The sequence below is a fragment of the Ovis canadensis genome, chromosome 22, assembly GCF_042477335.2.
Source record: "Ovis canadensis isolate MfBH-ARS-UI-01 breed Bighorn chromosome 22, ARS-UI_OviCan_v2, whole genome shotgun sequence".
Classification (NCBI taxonomy): Eukaryota; Metazoa; Chordata; class Mammalia; order Artiodactyla; family Bovidae; genus Ovis; species Ovis canadensis.
Window position 1 is genome coordinate 34582033 of NC_091266.1, and position 24665 is coordinate 34606697.

General features: G+C 48.0%; 1 protein-coding gene across 8 annotated transcripts in view; it reads right to left on the bottom strand.

The window, feature by feature from the left end:
- CRTAC1 (cartilage acidic protein 1) overlaps positions 1 to 24665 on the bottom strand; it is a 166528-nt gene that overhangs the window by 72954 nt on the left and 68909 nt on the right. The window lies entirely within an intron of this gene.

Genomic DNA, 24665 nt, shown 5'->3' on the forward strand with positions numbered 1-24665 from the left:
TGGCAGCCTTGTCTTGGAGTCTCCAGGCATCTGATGAGCATCCCTGAATCAGAGGTGGACTCAAGCAAAGTGAGAGTCAACAGGGCCCACATGGGATGCAATATAGGGAGCAGGGTGGTGGAGGGGAGTGGGCAGCCAGTGATGAGCCCTTATCATAGGCTTTGCTGAAGAAAACAAAAAGCAATGTGACATTTATCTTACCCATTTCAATGTAAAAGTCACTTTCATATTAACGATCTCATTGAATTTAACAGCAAATGGGCTTTCCTCATAGCTCAGTTGGTAAAGAATCCGCCTGCAGTGCAGGAGATCCTGGTTCGATTCCTGGGTCGGGAAGATCCCCTGGAGAAGGGATAGGTTACCCACTCCAGTATTCTTGGGCTTCCCTTGTGGCTCAGCTGGTAAAGAACTGCCTGCAGTGCTGGAGACCTTGGTTCGATCCCTGGGTTGGGAAGATCCCTTGGGGAAGGAAAGGCTACCCACTCCAGCATTCTGGCCTGGAGAATTCCATTGACTGTATAGTCCATGGGGTCACAAAGAGTCAGACACGACTGAGAGACCTTTACTTTAACAATAATCAAGTGAGGTACGCGTGCTGCTGCTGCTGCTAGTCGCTTCAGTCGTGTCCGACCCTGTGCGACCCCATAGATGGCAGCCCACCAGGCTCCCCCGTCCCTGGGATTCTCCAGGCAAGAACACTGGAGTGGGTTGCCATTTCCTTCTCCAATACATGAAAGTGAAAAGTGAAAGGGAAGTCACTCAGTCATGTCCGACTCTCAGCGATGCCATGGACTGCAGCCTACCAGGCTCCTCCACCATGGGATTGTCCAGGCAAGAGTACTGGAGTGGGGTGCCATTGCCTTCTCCAGAGGTAGGCATGGGTGGCTGCATGGGTGGCTGCATTAATAACCTATCTTGCAGATGGGGCAACTGATGAACTTGAGCAGTGTAACTGAGGCTCAGAGAGGTTGAAGGCTCTTCCCAAGGTAACATAGCTAGTGTCAGGTACTGGGACTTGAACCCAGGCTCCCTCTGCTGTCCCAAGGGCCCTACGGTAAATGAGCCTTAGAAATGCAGAAGGCTTTGTCCTTGAGCTTTGGAATGAATCTCTTAAATAGTAGCATTATGAATGCATCTAAAGTCATCAGGTGGATCTTTTCTTTTTTTTTTTTTCCTGAGGAACAAAGCAAAAGATTAAATTGCTCCTCAGCCCTCATCTCTCTCTTGTCTGCCTCTCCTGCAGCCACACTGGCCTCCCTGCTGTACGCTCCTGCCTCAAGGACTTCGCACTTGCTGTTCCCTCGGCCCAGGACGCTTTTCATTGAGATGCACAAGGCTGTCTCCCTCCTTCACATCCTTCGGACTGTCACTCAGTTGTCCCTTCTTGATGGGGCCTTCCTCCCCACAATTCTGAAACTTGCAATCACCACCACCCAGGATCCCTAACCCCTCAGCCCCCTCCTCCCCATGGCTTTTACCGCTAGCTGATCATTTCCTATTTCCCTCTTCATCTTTTCTCTGTTCCCGCTAGAATATTAGCTCCACGAGGGCACAACTTTTTGTCTCCTTTGTTCTGCACTGTACCTGGTACTCAGTAGGTGCTCAATTAATCTTTGTTGACTGAGTGGATCCTCAGAGCCCAATAGCTGAGTCAGAAGGGCTTAGGTGTCCCGTGGTTCATTTCTTCCCGTCGCCCTTCCACCTGGAGAAAGCGGTGTGCCCAAGGTCACCCCCAGGCAGCACCGCCAGGAATGTCTGAGGACTCCTCCCTCCTCCTGGAACACCTGCCAGGCTCTCCAACCCCCATCCACTAATCCCCGGGCTCCTGCCTTTGTTTTAGCCCAAGAGTGTGTATCCTGAGCAGAGTTCGGCTGCCAGCTGCTGGACATCCCCTGCGGAGCTCACCGCGGGGAGGGAGGAAAGAACTCTCCAAGGTCCTTGAGAGAAATCACTTCTTGCTTTTCTGAAACACATCCAATTTGGCCCTCTCCTTCGTCACCAAGACACAGAGTCAGTGAAGTTTAGGGGGTGCTGAGTAACTGGCCAGGCGCCTTCTGGCATCCACAGTGTGCGAAAGGGGAGCTGAGCTCACTGGGGGCTGAGTCAGCACCCGGTGATGGAAGGTCGTGCCTTTGACGCCTTGACAAAGAGTGTCTGAGGGCTGCATGTCGGGGTGTTGTGTGACCTATGGGACATGTCTAGGCAGCAGAGACGGAACACTTGGGTTCCCGCCCTGTCAGCAGCTGGCTCAAGCCCTCAGGGACAGCAAGTGCCTTCCGGGCGCTAAATGCTAGTCCTCAAAGCCTTCAGGTCTTCGTTCACCACCATTACTGCTCCTCATGAGACAGTCTAGTTCTGGGGCCCTAGGCCTGGCTACAAGCACTTTCCCAGGCATTGCTTCACCTGAACCCCGGTAATCCAGAAAGATAGTCAAGAAGGCATTTTTCTAGAAAAGGAAACGGAGGGTCAGAGAGGCAAAGTAAGCTGTCCAAGGCTGCACAGCTTGTACATGGCAGCATAGGGCTTCTAAAATGACTGTCTTCAGGTCCAATCCTGTGCTTTTCCCACAATGCCTGTGATGCCAACACTCTGTCCTTTTTTTTTTTTTCTGGTGACCTCTCGCAAAGTAGCGACATGGGAAAATGCTCAAGAACTTGCCATAAAGTGGAGATAATAACCCTACACTTCACAGTTTATAAAACACTTTCTCAGCCTTGATTTCACTTGCTTCTCTGCAGGTCCTGACTCTTTCAGAGGTTGGTTTTGGGACCTTAGGGTGGTCAGTTCCCCCCTCTAGGTTGAGAGTTTCTCTTCTGCAAAACGAGAGTTGGACTGAATCACAGGGTCACAAAATGTGTGGACACACGTCGGGGTGGGCCTCAGGCCCTCTTCGCTCAGTTTCATCCAGAGCCATTTCTATGCAGATGCATTTTACTTTGGGGGCTTCCCCGATAGCACAACGGTAAAGAATCTGCCTGCCGTGCAGCAGGAGATGCAGGAGACATGAGTTCAATCCCTGGGTAGGGAAGATCCCCTGGAGGAGGAAATGGCAACCCACTTCAGTATTCTTGCTCGGAAAACATCCCAGTCCATGGGGTCACAAAGAGCTGAACACGATCGAGCCACTAAATACACATGCATGCATTTTATTTTATGCATCACATTCCATAAAATGCAGTTTTAACAAGGGATTCCAGGGCCAGCATTTAAAAGGCACTGGACTAAGAGCTGTGTGAGAGCCCTTCTTGGTCTGTTGCTCTTAAAATAGTGCCTTGAGTCTAACTCACCTCAGGGGACAGACAGAGTGGGCTGGGCTCCACCCTCCAGGCTATGGTTGAGGAGCTACCATAGAAAGTCCAGCCCTGACACCCCTCCTTCGCACCCCCTGTCCCTTGGGTCTCCTGGAAGGTCTCTACCACCCCCAGGAGCCACTTCCCAGTAGGGGAGAGGTCGTGGCCTCCACACCTATTGGAGGCCAGTCCTTTCACCTTGAATGTGGGGTGGTAGGTGGTCACACAAGCTCCCATGGTGGTGACCCTGGGGTAGCAGATGACCCTGGATCATCTCTCCTTTGAACCACTTGGGGGTACTAGTCCCAGTACTCTCTAAGAGGTAGAGAGGTGGAGGTGCCAGGCTGGCTCAGGGTGCCACAGAGTCTTCCCCAAACCTACAAGGCAGCCTGGGATGAAACCTGACACTTTGGCCACTGTGTCCAGCACCACCTCTAGGGACTACAGACACAAAGCCAAACCAATGGCTCCTACACAGGGGGTCCCAGCAACCCGGGGAGGAGGCTGGGGGTGGGGCACGGAGTTGCCACTCCTTCCTCCCACCAGGGCTTCCCTCGGCTGGCTCTGCTGCCCTGACACCAGCGCCTCTCATAGTCTTCCCCCAGGACAGCCAGCCGCATCCCCTCCCGCTCTGTTCCATGGAGCTGACGCTCTAGTTGATTCCTTACCACCCGGCCTTTCAGGTGGGGGTTGTGCTCCCCGCTCTCCCCTCCTCCCAGGAAGCCTGCCCATCTGCCTGGCCTAGATGTGATCTTCTTTTGTTTGGCCACCCACCGCATTTTGCACCTCGTTTATTCCCTCAAGGCAGAATTGTTTGTGTTCCAACATTGCTTCCCCTCATTAAAACATATGCTTCTGGAGCCCAGGAAGAATGTGTGTGCATCTCTGCATTTGCTGCGCCTAGAGCAATGCTTGGCAGAGAGAAGGTGCCCAGCAAGTGTCTGAGTGAATGAGTGAGCGAATACCGGAAAAGCATCATGACTGGCACTCATAGAGCAGTCACCGTGTGCCAAGCATCCTTCCAAGTACTCTATAACCCCTACCTCATATCATCCCCATGACAGTCCTAGGATTTTACAGATCTGGAGACTGGGGTGTGAGAGGTTAGTCATGGTCCCTCTGGGGTGTCAGTTCCCACAGCAGGGATGGGGAGATGGATGTGAGGTACGTGGGGTTTCACGTTTCCTCTAACACCTGCCTGAGCTTGTTGGGCACTTCTAGAAATTCAGGAGGCTTTGAAGCTCAATTGAACAGGCTTAGGAAGTGGGACAGGGTCCCCTGTTCTTGAAAAGTAGCTGTGACTTTATAATATCAAAGGCTAGGCCAGCAGGCACAAGTGATTGGCTTGGTGGAAATTTAAAAATCTGCTTGCGAGACACCAGTGGGGCGCAACCCATTCTTGTGAGTGTGCTGGGCAAGTTTCGTGCCGGTCCACTGCCGTGGACAGGGAAGGGCCTGGGGGTCAGGCCAAGAAGAACAGCCTGGGCGCAGGGTCCTGGGCCTGCCACTTCCTGGCTCTGACCTTGCGCTTGTCACTCCGTTCCTCTAAGCTTCAGCTTCCTCATCTATAAGTCTGTGAAGATAAGCCAGTGTGTGTGATAACACTTGGTAAACTGTGAAGAGTTACACAATTGTAAGTTCTCATCATTATTTTTATTTTATTTTTTTATTTTTATTTTTATTTTTTTTTAATTTTAGTTTTTTATTTTTTAAATTTTAAAATCTTTAATTCTTACATGCATTCCCAAACATGAACCCCCCTCCCACCTCCCTCCCCATAACAACTTTCTGGGTCATCCCCATGCACCAGCCCCAAGCATGCTGCATCCTGCGTCAGACATCATCATTATTTAAAAAAAAAAAAAAAAAAGGCACCATCTCTCACCCTCTAGAGTGATCACTTCTGAGTTTCCAAACACACAATAATGTTTCTCATCCCCAAATATCCCACCCGTGATCTCTCACCCACCAAGACATTTCTTTATTCTCCTTTGTCACGAAACTCAAATAGTTGTCTTCACAAGCAGTCTCCACTTTCTTGCCGCCCATTTACCTCACCCCCATCCACGTTCTGGGCTTCCCAGGTGGCATTGGTGGTAGAGCACCCACCTGCCAGTGCAGGAGATGCTTGAGACAGGGGTTCAGTCCCTGTGTAGGGAAGATCCCCTGGAGGAGGGCATGGCAACCAGCTCCAGTATTCTTGCCTAGAAAATCCCATCGACAGAGGACCATGGTGGGCTACAGTCCATAGGGTCACACACAGTTGGACACAATTGAAGCAACTTAGCACACTCGCCATCCACATTCCACCTCAACTCCAGTCATGTTATACAACGCATCTAACTCCAGTCAAATTTATATCTCAACTTGTTATGGCCGTTGGCGGCTTTCACGAGGCCACAAATAGGATGCCTTTTCACTCCCTTCTCCTGGGGACTCTCAGCAGTACCTGGCTCAGTGGCCTGCGCTCTCGGCCACTTGCCTTTTTAAAACACTGCTCTCTCGGCTCTGAGGATGCCACCCTCCTCCAGCTTTCCTTCTTTCTCTCTGGTTTCTCCCCTTTCTCCTCTTCATAGGTGCTTCATCCTTTCTCTGCCTCTTAATGTCGGAGTCCCCAGGTCTGGTCCAGGGCTCCTCTCTCCTCTCTCTGTCCCCTTTTCCCAGGGCTGAATATCCATTCCCATGACTGACAACTCCCAAATTTATATCTCCAACCCAAACCCCCAGTCCAAGCTCAGAGTCATATATCCGACTGCCTACCTGACATCTTCCCCTGCACGCACCACAGTCATCTCCAATGGAACGTGTCCAAAATGGAACTATTGATCGCTCCTTCCCCCTCCTCCCTGCAATGGGCCTTCAAGTACCAAAGCCAGAAGCCTGGTGTCAGCCTTGGTTCTCCCACCCTCTTGTCTCCACGTCGGATTCATCAGTCAATCCCATCATTTCTGCCTCTTAAAATATTTCAAATCCTTTCTCTTCTTGCCTCCTCCACGGCCACTATCTCTGGAGAGCCTCCTTTCTCTGCTTCCCTATTTCCCCTACCAATCGAATTCCCCCACACCCTAGCCAGAGTCATCGTTTTAACACATAAATCAGATCAGCCATTCTCTAGCCTGAAACTCTATGGTGGTTTCCCACTATGTTGGAAGGAAACCCAGACCTTTTATCACGCCTGGCTTGGGAGCCGACTCGGTCTGCCACCTGCCTCGCTGGCCTCCTCCAGACACACCAGCTTCCTTTCAGTTCCTAATGGTCCAGCAGACGTGGTCTCAGCCCTCTGACCAGAACATTCTCCCTCCATCTCCCTCCTGGGCTGGCTTCTTCTCATTCTTTATGTCTCGCCTTGAAAGGCATCTCCGAGAGACCTTCCCCTCGTCTATGTTCCAGTCGCTGCATCCTCTGCCCTACTCTGGTTTGGCTACCTATCGTCCAGTTCTCCCTGTGAACCATGAGCTTTAGAAGGGAAGAAACTGTGAGTTGCGTTCACGTTGGTCTCCCCATCACCTAGGGTATAAGGAGTGCTCGGAAAATACTTATAGAGCAAATGAAAGAGAAGGAGCCTGCGGGAAGCGCCAGATCATCACTGGGTGGCTGAGCAAAGCCAACTGAGCCTCAGTCTGTTGCCTGGACTTCGACCTTCTACCTTCATTAGTTCCCAAAATATGTACAAGAATGGTAATGACGTAGAGTAGGTCGAGAGTGGGTGTCCTGGGTAAGAGTGAGAGAGTAGCAAGGTCCTCTAGATAAAAACAGAGGACCAACCTTTTTTTCCTGTTGGAAATTGTTGGCCCATGTGGGAAAAAAAAAAAGACAACTTAGGCAGCTACATGAAGGGGAAGCCAGATAAAAGGATGTAATGCTTATTGGGGACCTGCTATACACTGGATACCATGCTAAATAGTTTATAAGTATCTCATTGTACATAAACAGAAAATTTTCTAAAATTTGAAAAATATACTATTTTAAAAATTAAGAATAGGGAACTTTTTTCATTAAAAAGGAAATAATGAAAAAATATATAGCTATCCAACATCATAATCAAGAAGAGATGCAGAGAAAGGAGATAGATGTACAGAAAAAGCTGAATGCAAGAGAGACACGCAAGAATGCACAGAATTGAAACTGAGGGGCAGTGAAACCCCGAGAACAGAGAGAAAAACACTGTAAACACAGCTAAAGAGACTCGCTCTTAAAGAGAGACCCACAGAAGGGAGGGTACGCAGACCTACGGAGACAGAGAGATCCCTGGAAAGAGGCAAAGTTGTGGAAATATCAGCAGGGCTCTGAGACATTGTCACAGGGAAACAACTCATCTTGTGGCTTTTTTGGGAATTTCCTGCAAAGCTTATTTAAAGATGTGTGGTGTTTTCAGAACAACATTTCAGAGTAATGTCGATTACTTCTGTGTTGTTCAGTCACTAAATCGTGTCTGACTCTTTGGTACCCTGTGGATTGCAGCACACCAGGCTCCTCTGTCCTCCACTATCTCCTGGAGTTTGCTCAAATTCATGCCCCTTGAGTCAGTGATGCTATCTAACCATCTCAATCTCTGCCATCCCCTTCTCCTCTTGCCTTCTATCTTTTCTAGCATCAGGGTCTTTTCCAGTGAGTCAGCTCTTCGCATCAGGTGGCCAAAGTATTGGAGCTTCAGCATCAGTCCTTCCAGTGAATTTTCAGGATTGATTTCCTTTAGGATTGACTGGTTTGATCTCCTTGCAGTCCGAGGGACTCTCAAGAGTCTTCTCCAACACCACAATTTGAAAGCATCAATTCTTTGGTGCTCAGCCTTCTTTGTGGTCCAACTCTCACATCTGTACATGAGCACTGGAAAAACCATAGTTTTGACTATATGGACCTATGTCAGAAAAATGATGTCTCTGCTTTTTAATACTCTGTCTAGGTTTGTCATAGCTCTCCTTCCGAGGAGCAAGTGTCGTTTAATTTCATGGCTGCAGTCACCATCTGCAGTGATTTTGGAGCCCAAGAAGAGAAAACCTGTCACTGCTTCCATGTTTTCCCCTTCAATTTGCTATAAGCTGATGGGTCTGGATGCCACGATCTTAGTTTTGAATGTTGAACTTTAAGCCAGCTTTTTCATTCTCCTCTTTCACCCTCATCAAGAGGCTCTTTAGTTCCTCTTAACTTTCTGCCATTAGAGTGGTATCATCTGCATATCTGAGGTTGTTGATATTTCTCCTGGCAATCTTGATTCCAGCTTGGGATTCATCCAGCCCAGCATTTTGCATGATGCACTCTGCATAGAAGTTAAATAAGCAGAGTGACAATGTATAGCCTTGTCATACTCCTTTCCCAATTTTGATACAGTCAGTTGTTCCACATCTGGTTTTAACTGTTGCTTCTTGAAGGTTACTTCAATATCCTCATTTCATAGAGGAAGAAAGTGAATTTCAGACTTTCTGAAAGTCAAACAGCTAATCATTGGACAAAATACACTGAAAGACAAATGGACCCCTTAGTCTAAAGCAGTTATCAACAGAACCAAGCCTTTGTGCCGAGTCTGGCCTGCTGCCTATATTTGTAAATAAAGTTTTACTGGAACACAAACCTGCTCACTCATGTACCTGTTTTCCCTGACTGATTTTCCTATATGACAGAGCTGAGTAGTTGTATAGACTATATGGCCCAAAAGTAGAGAATATTTGCCATCTGGCACTTTGCAGAAGAGATTTTAAAGGGTTGTCAACCTATAATATGAGTATATTACAAGTTCTAGTGATCATTATCATAACAGAACATAAAATTAAAATAAGCTTTAATAAAAATTAATTTGCGCTGTGTGCTTGGGAATACAGTTTTCTGAAACAAGTATTCAGGGAGAGCGTAATGAATGGAAGGAAGATACTAGGCTTTAGAATGGAGATTGTGAGGCAAAACAATCTGTAGGGGAAAAGAGACAGAGAAGAGTATTCTATACCCGGGGCTTATCTAAGGTTGAGAAACAAGCATGTGCCCTCTGAGTGAGTGAAGTGGTTAGAGAGACATGGCAGCTGATCTCCAGAGATGGCTGTCGTCATTTTCTTTCCTCTTTGTATGCACATGTTAATCCACCCATCAGGAGGCAGAATCTGTTTTGCCTCCCCTGACTCAGGCTTTGTGACTTGACTCGATTGGGCCAGTTCTGGGTCTAGCCTTAAAGAGGCCCACCAGCTTCCACTTTGTCTCTGGGAGAAGCCAGTCACCAGCTGAGACGTCTGACTTCCTCGAGACCTCCATGCTCTGGGGAAGGGCAATCTAGCCCCAGCGAGAGGCCACATGGAAGAGCATGAGGCACCAGCTAAATGAGTGAAGACTCTGTGGCCCTTCCAGCCCAGTCTGGCGCCACCGACAGTTGACTGCAGCTGAGCAGGTGATACCAGCTGATGTCACATGGAGCAGAAGAACCACCTCTCACCGCCCCCCCCCCAGCCCCCCCAAGCTGAACTTGCCCTAATTCCCCACCCACAGCATTGTGAGAAAGGATAACTTGTTTTTAACTATCTACATTTTCAGACAAGAAAGTAGATGACAATGCCCAATCATTTCAGACCTAAGGGGAAGAGGAATTTCCCCTGCAAAGTAGGAATAAACATTACTCATTAATCAGTAGAATTCTCTAAGATAGCCATTTGAATTCACAGTAGGCAGGTCTTCCTAAGGGAGGCCTGGATCTGTTGAGTTGATACTTAGAATATCTGAGGGTCTCTGCAGAGCCTGAGGGTGGAGGTGTAGAGAAATACAAGGAGTCCAGAAACCCTTCGTTTTTTCCTCCTCCTCTGAATTCTTCTTTTGTTTCTAGCTACATCTGTTTCTCATTTGGAAAGCACAACCCTGAACATGGATCATTTCTTTGGAATTGGGTATAGTGCGCTTTTTGTCCTTTTTACAAGCTTAATTCTTTGAAAGCCATTGAAGTTAAATAGGACCAGAAAACATCTGGGAAGGCATTCCAACAGGAGATTCACAGATTGTATCCCAGAAGAGGACATATCCAGAGGCCAGGTATCAGTTTAAAGGAATGAAGACTTTGTTAACGGGAGGTTTCAAGCCATGATGAGAAATCTGGAGCTGGGGATTTTACACCAGGGTAAATTGAATGAGTCTGGAAAGGGTGTCCCAGAAACAAACAAACAAATTTGATTCTGAACTAGGTGCTAACCAGGGTAGAGAAGACCTTACAAATACAGGGCAAAGAATAAGAGGGTAACTTTAAGATGAGGATAAAAACCTTTTGTCCTAAGGGGTGGATGGTTTTTCCAGAAAGGGATATTTGGCACCGAAAGGTCAGAATAATCTGCAGTGATGAGTGTCTATGTTCTGTGAAAGCTCCACACAGACTGATTGATTTATGCCTTGTTCTAAAAAAGATCTGTGCTCAGCATGTGCTCTGTGCCCTTGGAATTTCTTATATTTTGATGAGCATGGAGGCACCCAGAAGGCAAAGACTACGGTTTGCAGCTCCATGCCCTCCATACCTAGGATGATGCCAGGAAGAGACAGGTCATGGTGTTGATGCTGATGCTGCTGCTGCTGCTATGATGATGGTGACGGTGGTGATGGTGAAGACTGTGACTCCATCCCTCGAGGCAGGTTTATCTCTCAAGAAAAGAGGAAGATGGGGAGGCAGGAATTCTATAAACTAACAAAGGAGGGATTTGAGTGACAGATGGAGGCTAGGTTAATCAGGATTCTTTTGCAAGTAGCAAACACTCCACCTGAAGTGGAGGGTGGATTGGGCAGTTTGGAAGCTCCTGGTAACTGTCATGGAAGCTGTTCATTACAGAAGAGAGAGGAGCTAGATCCAGGGCATCGGGGAGAGGGGCAGCAGCCATGCAGGTAACTCACTGAGGATGGAAAGGCTCAGGGAGGCCTGGGATACTGGCCGGAACACAGAGAGATGAGTGATGGGATGGGATCACCAAGCTCTGAGATCTGTGCATGTTTGGGGGCAAGAAGAAAAGATGCAAGAGGGCAGCGGATTTAGAGGGACATGAGCAAGAAGCACCGAAGGTTGAGAGGAAGAGTCTAAGCACCAGCAGGTAGGTTAGGTTTGGAATTCAGAGAAGACAGAGGAAATGAAGAAGGGTAAGAAGATAGGATGGGTGGAAGACTACAGAGCTGGTGCCCGGAGACCTCGATCTGCTCATGGATAAATAAAAGGTGAGGTCCTTAGCTGAGGAGCCACTGCACTGCCATTTTCCACAGTAAGTGGGGCAGGCAGGGTGCAACGCTTCCCAGGGTGAAGTTGGACAACTTGAGGGGTGGCGAGAGGCAGAGGGCAGGGGCAGGGGATCTGTCTCTGAGGCTGCAAAGAAGACACAGATCCAACACCAGCAGTGAAGCAAGCAGAGCAGGGACCCCGGGGCAGGGGGCTGACAGCCAGTCTAGGAGAGGCGCAGGCAGAGGTGGAGTGCGGGCGGGGCTGGCTCAGGCTGCGGACAAGTGAGAACAGGCGTTTCAGGTTTGGGATCCAGAATAGGAACTCCCTGCCTCTGTCTGGACTGGCTGGGAAAAGGCAGTGGGAACATCTTTTGGGAGTGAGGAGGGTTCTGTGGGGGCAACACGGGGCAGCAGAAACCACAAGGGACCTGAAGTGAGAACAGAAAGGCTGAGAGGCAGCACAGCTCCTTGGTGAAGAGTGTGGACCACAAGCCAGACTGCCCAAGGGCAGGTCCCTGCTCGCAGCTCTCCAGTTGTGTGGGCGACTTTGAGCCAGTCACTCAGTTGGTCCAGGCCTCAGCTTCCTGATACAGGCTCCTCTGCCATGGATGGTGCTGAGGATGAAGACAGAGCCTGTAAAGTTGTCAGCACAGTGCTGAGCGCAGAGCAAATGCTCAATAAACACTAGTTAGAAAGTCTGTCTTCTCCATCTACACTAAGTACCCGACACATAATGGGAACTCGATAAATATTTCTGAAAGAATGAGTTATTATGATTATAACCTGTGTAGCCTTGAGCACAGATGACTGTGAGCTCCAAGGAGTCCCAGACTGTATTTTATTCTTCCAGCCGCCATCACCATGTTTGATAAAGAAACCTGCCTACATGCTTTCTTGAGGATTCGGTTTCCTCATCTATGAAGTGGGGCTATTAATATTTGCTCTGCCTCCAGGTCAGAGGAGAGGACACGTGTAAGCCACGATGCAGCTGTAGGTTTTGCACGTGTATGTACACACGCACGCACACACACACACACACACACACGTGCATACGATATGACTGTTGTCTGCAGCAGAGGCAGCTTCTTGAGCCCCTGGGGAGCCCTCACTCTTCTACTCGCTTCGACAAGAGCTGAATGATACGCCCATTGAGCTGCAGGAACGCCTTGTGAAATGGAGACAGGAGGAATTTTCTGAGGGCCTGGTCAGAGACAGCTATGGTTTTCTCCAGCAGGGAGGAAGTCCGGAGCTGGGCACTGGACTGGACATGAGCTAGGCAGGCGGCTGCTCTCAATCAGCCTGGCCTGATGCCCGGGTTGGACAAGCAATGAGACACAGGTCACAGACCCTGGTGAGGGCAGAGGACAGATGGGTCTTGGCTGGTGAAAGGCAGGGCTATCATGTGAAGACAAGGACCAGTGGGCTCCTGGTGGTTGAAGCTCAAGGGGGAACTGAAATGGCCACCTTCAGCTTAGAAAAGGCCTGTGCTTCTAGCCCAGGGCTCTGTCCAACCAGAATCTCAGTTCAGACTCTAGCTGGGTGCAGGCCCCTCTTCATGGTGATGAGCTTCCCCCCATGATGACTGTCTGCTTGGAATTGTGAGTACAAGTCACTGTGGAGCCCCCAGCTGTGCCGGCCAGGATACAGGGGACATATACATTGTTCCCCCTTTGCCCTCTGGGACCCCTCCAGGACCTCCCCTTGCTCTCACTGGTTCCTGTGGATGTGTCCTTCCCCTTGCTGTCCTCCACTCCCTACACACCTGGCTATCCCCGCCCAGCAGGAAAATCAAGTTCCTGCCAGTTTCCCTTCTCTCTGCAGCTAATGGGAGCATGCCTGGTTGTATCTTGAGAAATAATGGTTGGAGAAAGCAGCAAAAGCCTGCCAGTTGCTATGGAGTGTTAACTGATGAATTAAACTCTTCGTTTTGATTTGAAGGAAATAGTCCTAGAAGAGATGCTTGCTTTAAAAAAAATATAAAGCTGCCAACTATGAAAGGCGTTCATTCAGAGGGGTCTTTGTTGCCAAGCTGACTTGAATTCCCTGAGCCATGCATTAACACTAATCAGAATCTGGCTGCTGGAGCAAATGTGCTTTAAAGTTTTAGGGACAGAAAATGTTGTGCATTAAGTATTGGTGAGAAAGCATTCAAATGTACCTAGATATTTATTCTTTAAAGTGCTTGCAGTATAAAAACTACCTACCTGACTGGCAACTCAAAATAAACAGTTATATTAATTACTAATGAAACATACATGACTGTTACCTAAGATATTAGGTACCATAGGCTTTTTATGTTTGAACCATCCATCTAGATTAAAGACCATGCTGGAGCTGGTACCTTCTCATTGCAGGGGGCTGGGGGGAGCTTGCAGGTACTTAGATCCCTGCTACTCTAAGTGGGGGTGGGGATAGGTGGCAGCATGTGAGGGTGTTAAAAATGTGAAATCTCGGGCCTCAGAATCTGCCTTTTAATAAGATGCCAAAGTGATTCACGTGCACATTAAAGTCTGAGAAGAGCTAGCTGGTCTGAATTCGTATTTCTCGAAGAGTAGCCTGTAGACCAAATGTAAATACATCAGAGACACCTGAAGAGCTCGTTAAAAACGCAAATTCCTAAGCCTAGGGATCAGCATTTGAAACAAACTCCCTGATGGCTTTCCTGTTCAGCAAACTGCGAGACCACCCCTAGTCCTTCTGATCTTTTCATGATCCAGGAAGGACCAGTTGACAGGAGGTGCTCTGAGTCCAGTATGAAAGGATTTGGATGGACGAGATCTCTGCCATGTAGGGGCTTCTAACAGCTGAGCAGGTGGAGAGGAAGCTATGGCATAAATAACTAGAAGGATTCTATTACTGACTAGTTTACAATGCATTGGTGGCTCAGAGGTTAAAGCATCTGCCTGGAATGCGGGAGACCCGGGTTCGATCCCTGGGTTGGGAAGATCCCCTGGAGAAGGAAATGGCAACCCACTCCAGTACTCTTGCCTGGAGAATCCCATGGAAGGAGGAGCCTGGTAGGCTACAATCCATGGGGTCGCAAAGAGTCAGACACGACTGAGTGACGTGACTTTACAATGCATTTGAGTCTCTCATCCACACTGGTGGATACATGTCTTCCCTGAGGGTGAAGGATAACAGATCTGTGGTTCTCATCCTTTCTAGCTCTTCTCCTGGAGTGGAATAGACTCCTCCTCTCAGGGACCATTCGTTCTTTGGGGCTACCAAGCCGAGACCAGTCCAGGGCTTAGCTACTTGAGCCGAGATAGGAAACTGGTGATTCATTTCATTAGCCTTTTCCTATAAATCCTCCCCTCTCCTTCTTGTGTCCACCACCCCTTCTCAGGGTCAGTAGGGCCCAGCACTCTGCGGCTCTGCCTATGTGCCTTCCCCACACAGGTCAGGAGAGGGTCAGATCAAGGCTAGGCATCTGCCAGCACTCAGCCCTTGGGGATGGCATGAGCTTTCTTCTTTCCCTTTTGATGTCTGCATTTCAGTTCCTTCAGAAAGAAAGAGACACAAACCATAACACTCTCTTTTACAGATAAGAGAAAACCAGCCAGCCTCTTTTGAAATTCAATGTACAACAAGTGGAAAAGGGGCAATGTGTGATGGGAGCCCAGGTGGGGGTCTTTCTTGACTCGGAGCATCAATAAATGTGGGCAAAGAGGCTGGCACTCAACAGTGATCCTTTAGTGGAACAGTGTCTGGCCCAGATCCTGGGAAGCAAACTTTGGCTCAGATGGTAAAGAATCCACCTGCAATGCAGGAAACCTGGGTTCAATCACTGGGTTGGGAAGGGAATGGCTACCCACTCTAGTATTCTTGCCTGGAGAATTCCATGAACAGAGGAGCCTGGCGGGCTATAGTCCATGGTGTCACAAAGAGTGCAACACGCCTGAGCAATTTCACTCTCACTTTTCATGGCCTTGTCGGGTGTGTGTCTGGTCAGCTAGTGCTTTCTGGTTTACTCACCTGTATGACTCAATCCCCTCAGCCATCCAGTGGGGGTCATTAGCTATTTCCTCTCCCCTATAAATATGAAACTAAGGTCAGGGATTAATCATGGACCCATCACACAGCTGGAAAGTGGGAGGACTGGGTCTTGAATTTGCTTCCTCAGATTCCAAATTCGACTTTCTTTGTACCCAACTGTAAGGCCTTATTTTTCTTCTGTTCCTGAACCAACATGTTATTTTAACTAGACCAGGGATTCCTTTTGGCAAGCTCTCTCCAAATTACACCAGCCCCTCAGCGGGTGTGGAGGGCAAAGAAGAGTTCTCGCTTCTTTCCTTTTGTGACTCTGGCGAATTCTCAAAGGTGGAGGTGAAAAATCAATGCCAGATGGCTCTTGTGGAGAAGTTTCCATGGCCTGGTTGCCGAGGATCCACTGGGGGAGGAGCGTCTTTGCAGCTGAGGAATGTGGCATGAGCCAGCCGGACCCTGGACCACCCAAGCCCCTCGTGGCAGCACTGATGTGACCTGGCTCGGCTCCATGTTCAATGCTCAAGGCTGACGATCAAGTGAAACGAGAGAGAAGGCGCTGTAGTGAGAGCGGCATCCAGAAGGGTTACTTGTCCTGAGAGCCCTCTCTGGGCCCGGATATGGATGGAGGTGAGGCTCGTAGGTGACAGCACAAGTAAGGCTCCTGCCCCCACAATCACTGGCCTCAACAGATAAATGCAGGCCTAAATGTGATGCCTTAGTCCAAGGATTCCAGCACGTGCCCTTTGCACCCGTCCATAGACCATGTGCTGGGGCCCAGTGGAGGCAATGAGCCCTACGTTAACTTCCTGTGGTTGCTGTAATAAACACATAGGTGGCTTAAAACAGAAATGGATGGACGTCCCTGGTGGTCCAGTGATGAAGAGCCTGCCTTCCAATGCAGGGAGCATGGGTTCGATCCCTGATCGGGGAGCTAAGACCCCACATGCTGCACAGCAATTAAGTCTCTCTGCATGTAGCATCTAGAGAGAGCCTGCTCAGTACAATTAACACGCAGCACAGCGCCCCACCCTCCAAAAAAAAAAAAAAAAACAGGCAAAAAAATCCCCCACAAAACCCAAAAAACCAGAAGTGGATTCTCTCATAGTTCTGGAGACCAGATATTCCAAAATCAAGGTATAGCAGGGCCACACTCCTTCCAGTTCCAGGAGAGAATCTGTCCCTTGCATCTTCCAGCTTCCTGTGGCTGCAGGTGAAGTATGGCTTGTGGCTGCCTTGTACCTAGGCCTTTGTGATATGTTACCACCTCCTCTTTCACAGCCCCCTCTGCCTCTTTCTTAGAAGGAAATGAGTGATCACATTGAGGTCCACCTGGATAATCAGGACATGCTCTTCTCAAAATCTTTAACTTAATCATACATTTTGCCCTATAAGGCAATGCTTACAAGATCCAGGCATTAGGCTATGGGTGTATCTTTTGTGGGGATCACCATTTGACCCATTATAGCATCTTCTGAATTAACTCTTATCTTCTTATAAAGGCTTCCCTGGTGGCACAGACTGTAAAGAATCTGCCTGCAATGAGGGAGACCCATGTTTGATCCCTGGGTTGGGAAGATCCCCTGGAATGGCTATCCACTCCAGTATTCTTGCCTGGAGAATCCCACTGATGGAGGAGCCTGCTGGGCTGCAGTCCATGGGGTCACAAAGTCGGACATGGCTGAGTGACTGACACTATCTTCCTATAAGACACCCCAGTTAGGATAACACTAACAGTAGCCAGGGGGGCTTACTAGGTCCTTCATATGCGTTAGCTCAGTTATTCTCAGTAACTCTGGAAGGTGGATACTTGTATTACCCAATGCAAGGGAAGAACAGATGCTCTAACATCCATACTCCTTTGGCTTCACCAGGTAGTTCTGGTTTGTGGCCACTGGGGCCGGAAGGTCCTCAAGGATCCTGAGGAAAAGAAAAGAGGGCAAGAAGGTCTCTGGCTCTGAACCCTCTTCCACCACAGCAGCCCCACCTGGGTCTGATATAGATGTTAGGAGGCTGCAGAAGATTTCCTTTTGCTCCAAAGTGCTCAGTTCAGTTCAGTCGCTCAGTTGTGTCCTGCTCTTTGAGACTCCACGGACTGCAGCATGCCAGGCTTCCCTGTCCATCACTAATTCCTGGAGCTTGCTTAAACTCATGTCCATCAAGTCGGTGATGCCATCCAATCATCTTACTCTCTGTCGTCCCCTTCTCCTCCTGCCTTCAATCTTTCCCAGCATCAGGGTCTTTTCCAATGAGTCAGTTATTTGGATCAGGTGGACAAAGTATTGGAGTTTCAGCTTTAGTCCTTCAGCTTCAGCAGCAGTCCTTCCAATAAATATTCAGGACTGATTTCCTTTAGGACTGACTGGTTTGATCTCCTTGCAGTCCAAAGGACTCTCAAGAGTCTTCTCCAACACCACAGTTCAAAAGCATCAATTCTTCGGCACTCAGCTTTGTTTATAGTCCAACTCTCACATCCATATACGACTACTGGAAAAACCATAGCCTTGACTGGACGGACCTTTGTCAGCAAAGTAATGTCTCTGCTTTTTAATATGCTGTCTAGGCTGAGAAAATAAAGTTTGCAAACACAGTTCTGAATTCCACTGACTTGGTATTGTTGGTGCATTGGTCCAGGCTCAGGAGTCCGGCCTTTGGATACAGACACATCTGAGTTCTGTGCCTTTGGACAAGTTACCTAACCTGTCTGAAAACCACGTTTCTCATCTGTGCAGTGGAAAGAGTAACAGTGTCTACCTCGAAGAGTTGGCCTGAGAACTGGATGAGCTTACAGTGCACCTACAATGCTTCAGAAGTGCTCAGTAAAGAAGAGCTGTCGTTTTCATTGTTATTGTCATTGACTTGCACATTTCTCTACTGATCAGCTTCCTAGATATTCAATCTAGGATCTCTTGAAAGTGAAAATGACTCTCCAGAACTGGTGGGTTCAGCTGTTTTCCCTCACTAGAGCTTCTAGAGGAGAGAGGTGGCCTCAGGCCAGGACAACAACATGCAGTGTCATTCCTCCTGGCTCAGGCACGAGGACCCTGTCATCCTCTGCTGCTGCTGCTAAGTCGCTTCAGTCTGTGCGACCTGATAGACGCCAGCCCACCAGGCTCCCCCATCCCTGGGATTCTCCAGGCAAGAACACTGGAGTGGGTTGACATTTCCTTCTCCAATGCATGAAAGTGAAAAGTGAAAGTGAAGTCGCTCAGTCGTGTCCGACCCTCAGCAACCCTATGGACTGCAGCCTACCAGGCTCCTCCATTCGTGGGATTTTCCAGGTAAGAGTACTGGAGTGGGGTGCCATTGCCTTCTCCGCCTGTCATCCACACATATGGCCAAAGGGTCTGAGTTCCGGTCTTGGTGATGAATTCAAGGCACAGCCATTGCCTCAGATAGGAGTCCTAGAAGAGGCTGTGAAGCTTGCTGGGCCTTGGAGGGAAGGGTGGGACTTTCTTGACACCTTTGATAATCGAAAAGGTTTATTTGCTGACGTCTGTGGGGTTCCAGGTGATCTTACAGTAAAGCAGTTGCTACCTCAACGGCCAAGCGCAACTCCCTGTAAGGTGAGACATAAGCGGCAATGGGCAGCTTACCTGCTTCTGTGAACGGCTTACGATTGCATTTGCTTCTATTTGAATGAAACATGTGAGTTCCAGGTAGCAGGCTGACTGACACCAACCTCTTCAATGTATTAAAAAACAGCTGCTTTAAGCACAGGTTCTGATTGAATTTTAGGATGTATCATAATGAGAACTTAGCGCTTATTGACTGTTTACTGCCTGCCAGGCTCTGGGCTAACGACGTGTGTATCTGCATGTTCTCATGTTCCCCCAATGAGCCAATTATCCCTTTTCACAGATGAGGCCCAGGAGGTCAAGCAGCCCCCACGAAGGTCACTTAGTTGTGAAGGGAGGGGTTGCACAGGGCAGACTGGGTCCATGGGAGCCTCTGGAGGCTGTGCTTTCAGCTCCACCCAGGACTGCGATCTAGAACTGGAGTGCTCCAGAGAAGGAATTCACACTGCCCGCTCCTTCCCATCTTCACGTTGGACACGATCTTCCCCTGATTGTCAAATGTCACATTTAGTAAGACTGATAATTAAGCAAAACAAAACAAACTGCTACCAGCGACAAAACCCACACTAACAAACAAAAATTTTGCTTTTGGGTCAGATTCTCCTCTAAATCCCAGAAACCTACAAATATTGGTTCACAAAAGGAATGAACATGAACACAGATCTAGACTGTTAAAGCACGCTAGTGGGCCAGGGTGACAGACATGCTCTCAGATGGAGGTGCCAGGGCAGGGAGAACTTTCTGGAAAGTGCACTCTGAGAAGCAGAACACTTATTTTAAGAGAAGAGGCACTGCTCTGGGGCAGAGTAGGAGATGCTCCAAAAAGGCATTGGCACAAGGGTTTGCCTGGCATTGACGGGCTCCCTACAGGGGCCAATGGTAGGATTTTGAGAATGAGGGGAGAGGTAACAGAATGGAGGGGCGGGGAGAGGGGTAGTGAGTGATAACAAAAAGAGTACGTCTTCCCTGTGGCCCTCAGAAGGCGGGCTTGTACCTAGCAGCATCAGCAGTATCTGTCAACAGCAGAAGCAGCCGCTGATACTCGTTGAATGCTTACAGTGAGTGACTTTTATCGAATGATCTCATTTAACCTTCACAACAACTCTAAAACGAAGGAATGATTATTACCCCTATTTTACAGGTGAGGCAACTAAGGCTCAGTGAGGCTAAGCAACTTGCCTGAAATTGCACAGCTGGAAAGTGGCAGAAGCCAATTCAAACCCAGGCTCGTGGGACCCCAGAGCTTGTGTTCTTACATAATCCTCTTGTCTTTCATGTCGTTGGTCCCCTGCTCTCGGAAGGTGGTGCATTTTTGATGCAGTGGGGGCTGTCTCCCTGCATCGGTTGTATCTGTTGTATTAGAGTGCGATGGACTGTTCACACCCTTGAAGTTAGGTTTAAAGGATTCAAAGACACATTTGTGTGGTGATGGGGAGGGCTGGGGAGGGGCTTAGGAACCAGAAGTGGCCATGACATTTGTTAACACATATTGCAATCTCTTGTCACTTCCTGTGTCAGTCAGGAGAAGTAGGGTTTGAATCTGGGGGAACTGGGGCAGGTTCTGTGAGCCCTCTTCCCTCCTATCCCTGTATCACTTTCAGGGCTGCACAGGGGAAGTCCCTTCCTTCTTTGCCTTCTTTAACTCCTGTGAGAGTCCCAATGCAGCAGACAAGGAGGGGTCGCCCTCTGGAAACGGGACACTCATGAAAAAGGGTCATTCCATGCTAACCCTCTGGCTCACTCAGTCCTGGGCACCTCAGGGAAAGGATGTAGTTTAAAGTCAGAGAACTGGGCACTCTGTGCCTTCTCAGCTGCGGGAGAGGATAGACACATCACATCCCAGTTGACAAAAGAAAAGGAACGGTTGCTTCTCTTTCAAAGATATTTCAGTGCATTTAATGGAGATAGTAGCGAGGGGCGTTAGACGTTGTGTATTAGGCGTTCAGTTGTGTCCAGCTCTTTGTGACCCCACGGACTGTACAGGTGCCTCTGTCCATGGGATTCTCCAGGCAGGAATACTGGAGTGGGTTGCCATTCCTTTCTCCAGGGGATCTTCCCAACCCAAGGATCGAATCTGAGTTTCCTACTTTGCAGGCAGACTCTTTACCATCTGAGCCACTAGTACTCATTGTTAGAAGTCAGTCACCCTTTTAAGAAAGCAGCGTTCACTTGCTGCCCTAATCTATACACTAAAGCGAGAGCATGTTCTTTTTTGGTTTTTAGTTAATAAGTTTTATCTTTTAGAGCAGTTTTAGATTCACAGCAAAATTAAGTGAATGGCATAGAGAGCGCCCATGTGCACCTGACCCCACATGCCTGTAACATTCCCCATAATCAACATCCTTCCCTGAAGCGGTGCACTTGTTACAAGTGATGAACCAACATAGACACGTCGTTACCACCCATTTACATCTTGGTTGTACATTCTATGGGTTTGGAGGATGTCCCTTTTTTTAATCTGATAGGAACAGGAAAGTATGACAGGCTCACGGTCACGTGGTGGGGCGATTCATCTGATGCCAGCTCCTAACCCTTGGTTACCCTCATGCCATCCCTTCTTTGCCTGAAAATACAATCAGCTCATTTCCTGGGTGGCAGATAATAAGAGAGGTGGAGAGAGTTCACAGAGATGAAACTAACAGGAATAAATTCCATGGGCTTGAAACAAAAGGAACCACCCCTCATCCCTGATGCTTCAAGGTGGGCCGTTCAGTGACTCATTCTCACCCCAGAAGACAGTGCGATGAGGCTGGGAGACTGTCTGGAAATTCAAGAACAGCAGGACGCTCTGTGAATGTCTCCGGGCCTGTTATCAGAGCACCACGCTACTCTGTGATTCCAAAGAACAAGCGAATCTTTGGAGTTAATTCAAGTCCTGGATCTGTGAGTTATCAGCTATAAGTGTAGAATTGCTATAAAAATTCTACGATGTAATGAGAATTAAGCCTGTGGCTCAGGGGTCCCTTAGTCCACACCAGGTTCAAAGATTCTGCAGGAAGATTCTTAGAACTGAGCATACAGTACTTATGGCTAAGATTAATAAGAGTGAAGGGGTAAAAAGCGAAACAAGCAGAGAGAAGAAATGCCCGGGTGACGTCTGGAGGAACAAGCATCCAAGGGTCCTCTCCCAGCAGATTCACACAGAACGTGCCAAACTCCCCCCAGCTACAGGTTGTGACAATATGTGTGAAGTGTTATCTGCTAGGGAAGCTCATTAGAGACTCGGGGTTCGTATTGGGAGCTAGTCACATGGGCACCCTTGCTCGGCACATACCCCAAATCCGAGCTCCCAGAAGGAAAGCAGGTATACAATACAAACCACAGCCTAGGCACTGTTATTCTGGGGGGGAGTGGGAACCCTTCCCAAATTCAAGTTCCCATATGCCAGCCAAAGGCCAGCCATGCGAGCAGCATTTTCTAAGGATAACAAGCTTATGTTAACTCTTTTCCACACAGCCTGCTTTGAAGTTTGGCACACAGTGGACATTCAGTACACTGCAGCTACCAATACCAGCAATGTCATGGTTTCGTACCTTTCTCTACAGGAAGGAGAGCTCATCGTACCATCACAAGTGTCCTCGAGTCAAATCGGGTCCTCACTTGGAAAACAGAGAACGCGTGAGCACACAAGTGCACACATATCTACACACGCAAGTGAGTATCTAAGATAAAATAACTGCTTATATAAAACCTTTTCCTCTTCAAATGTCGAATCATGATTCTTTCATCTCTGGTCTTAGTTGCTACTTAAAGTTCTGATTAGCATGCTTTTCATTTCTTCAGCTGAGTCATTGATTAAAAAAAAATAAATGAGTTCATCAAGGCAGGACCCAGGACAGAGCCCCAGGCAGTCTACTTAAAGCCTTCCTTCAGGTTTTGGAATCAACTTTCAGGACATGATTCTGCTAAGAGAATGATCATCTATCTGGCTCATGGGTCAACATGTTAGTTATAATAATCTGTGGGGAGGCTGTTAACCATTTCACCAAAATAAAACTAAGCTATGTCTATAGCATCCTGCTAAACCACCAGCCAAATGCCTCCTTGTAAGGAAACGAGGTTAGCTGTGTATGGATTATTCTTAGGCAGCCAGTGCTAGCTCCTGGTGATCACACCCTGTGTCCTGAAAATATATATGTTATTTGTTCCGACTTCCTGTTAGTTAGCTTATGTGTGCACGCTCAGTCGTGTCCGACTCTTTGCGACCCCATGCACTATAGCCCTCCAGGCTCCTCTGTCAATGGAATTTTCCAGGCAAGATCACTGTAGTGGGTAGCCATTCCCTTCTTCAGGGGATACTTCCTGACCCATGGATTGAACCTGGGTCTCCTGCATTCGTAGGTGGATTTTTTTTTTTTTTTAACTGTATGAGCCACTACGGAAGCCCAGCTAGTTTACAGATATTTTCTTTTCTCCCCCCCTACCAGCTCCGCCCCCGTTTGAAACAATTTGCCCCTTCTAAGACTGCACCATTTTCCCAGCATCACCCTGCTAGTGGTAAAGAACCTGCCTGCCAAAGCAGCAGACATAAGAGACATGGGTTCGAGCCCTGGGTCGGGAACATCCCCTGGAGAAGGAAATGGCAACCCACTCCAGTATTCTTGTCGGAAAAATCCCATGGACAGAGGAGCCTGGCAACTGAAGCAACTTAGCATGCACCCTTAAGAGCACAGCTGGTTCCTCAGCCCCTGGGATGTGCCTTGTGTTGTGATTTAATTTCAGTTATGCAGCTCACCTGCCTTAGGCTGTACTCCTTCAGTAGACTATTGGTTCCATCAGTCCAAGTTTGAAGACAGTTCATGCAGAAGATGGAAGTCAACAGACGTTGCAGCTTCTACTTTCTTTCTATCACATGCAACACCATATTCCTTACATCCATACCTCAACAACCTGTTCTTTTTCTCATCTTTTGTTTCTTCAAACAAGAAATACCAACACTTCACTCCAGGACATCAATGATTGGGGAAAACAGTCATTAAAAACCCATCCTGGGATTTCCCTGGCAGTCAAGTGGTTAAGACTCTGTGCTTTCTCATGTTTGGGAACGCATGTAAGAATTAAAGATTTTAAAATTAAAAAAAAAAAAAAAAGACTCTGTGCTTCCAACTCAGGGGACTCGACTTTGATCCCAGGTAGGGGAACTAATATGAGGTGTGGCCAAAAGATTAAAAAAAATTTTTTTAATTAAAAAAACCCCACCCCAATTATAGGAGATTCATTATACTATTCTGTCTACATTTATATATATTTTTAATTCTTCAGTATAGTTTTTTCATAAACCACTGAAAATCATTTCAATGATATAAGAAAACATAAATTATCAGTCTGGATCTTGAGTCAGAGGAAAAGGAGAGGAGGGAATGTGTTCATGGAGTAGAATATGTCGGTATAGGATCTTGGGGGAAATTATTCACTTCTCTAGAGCCTTCCAATCCTAAACCAAAAGCCCAAATACACTTTCTTCTCGTACTTCCACGCTTTAGGGTGGTGGTGGCTAAGGAAGAGAATTCTGAATCCACTTAAGCATGAACACCCCAACACTCACATGCATTGGTCTCATGCCTCTTCCTACTATAAGCACCTACCCCAGGCTTGCATCTAATTTGAATGGAAACTGATTAATTTCCATATGTACTTATTGCTGGTGTCTACC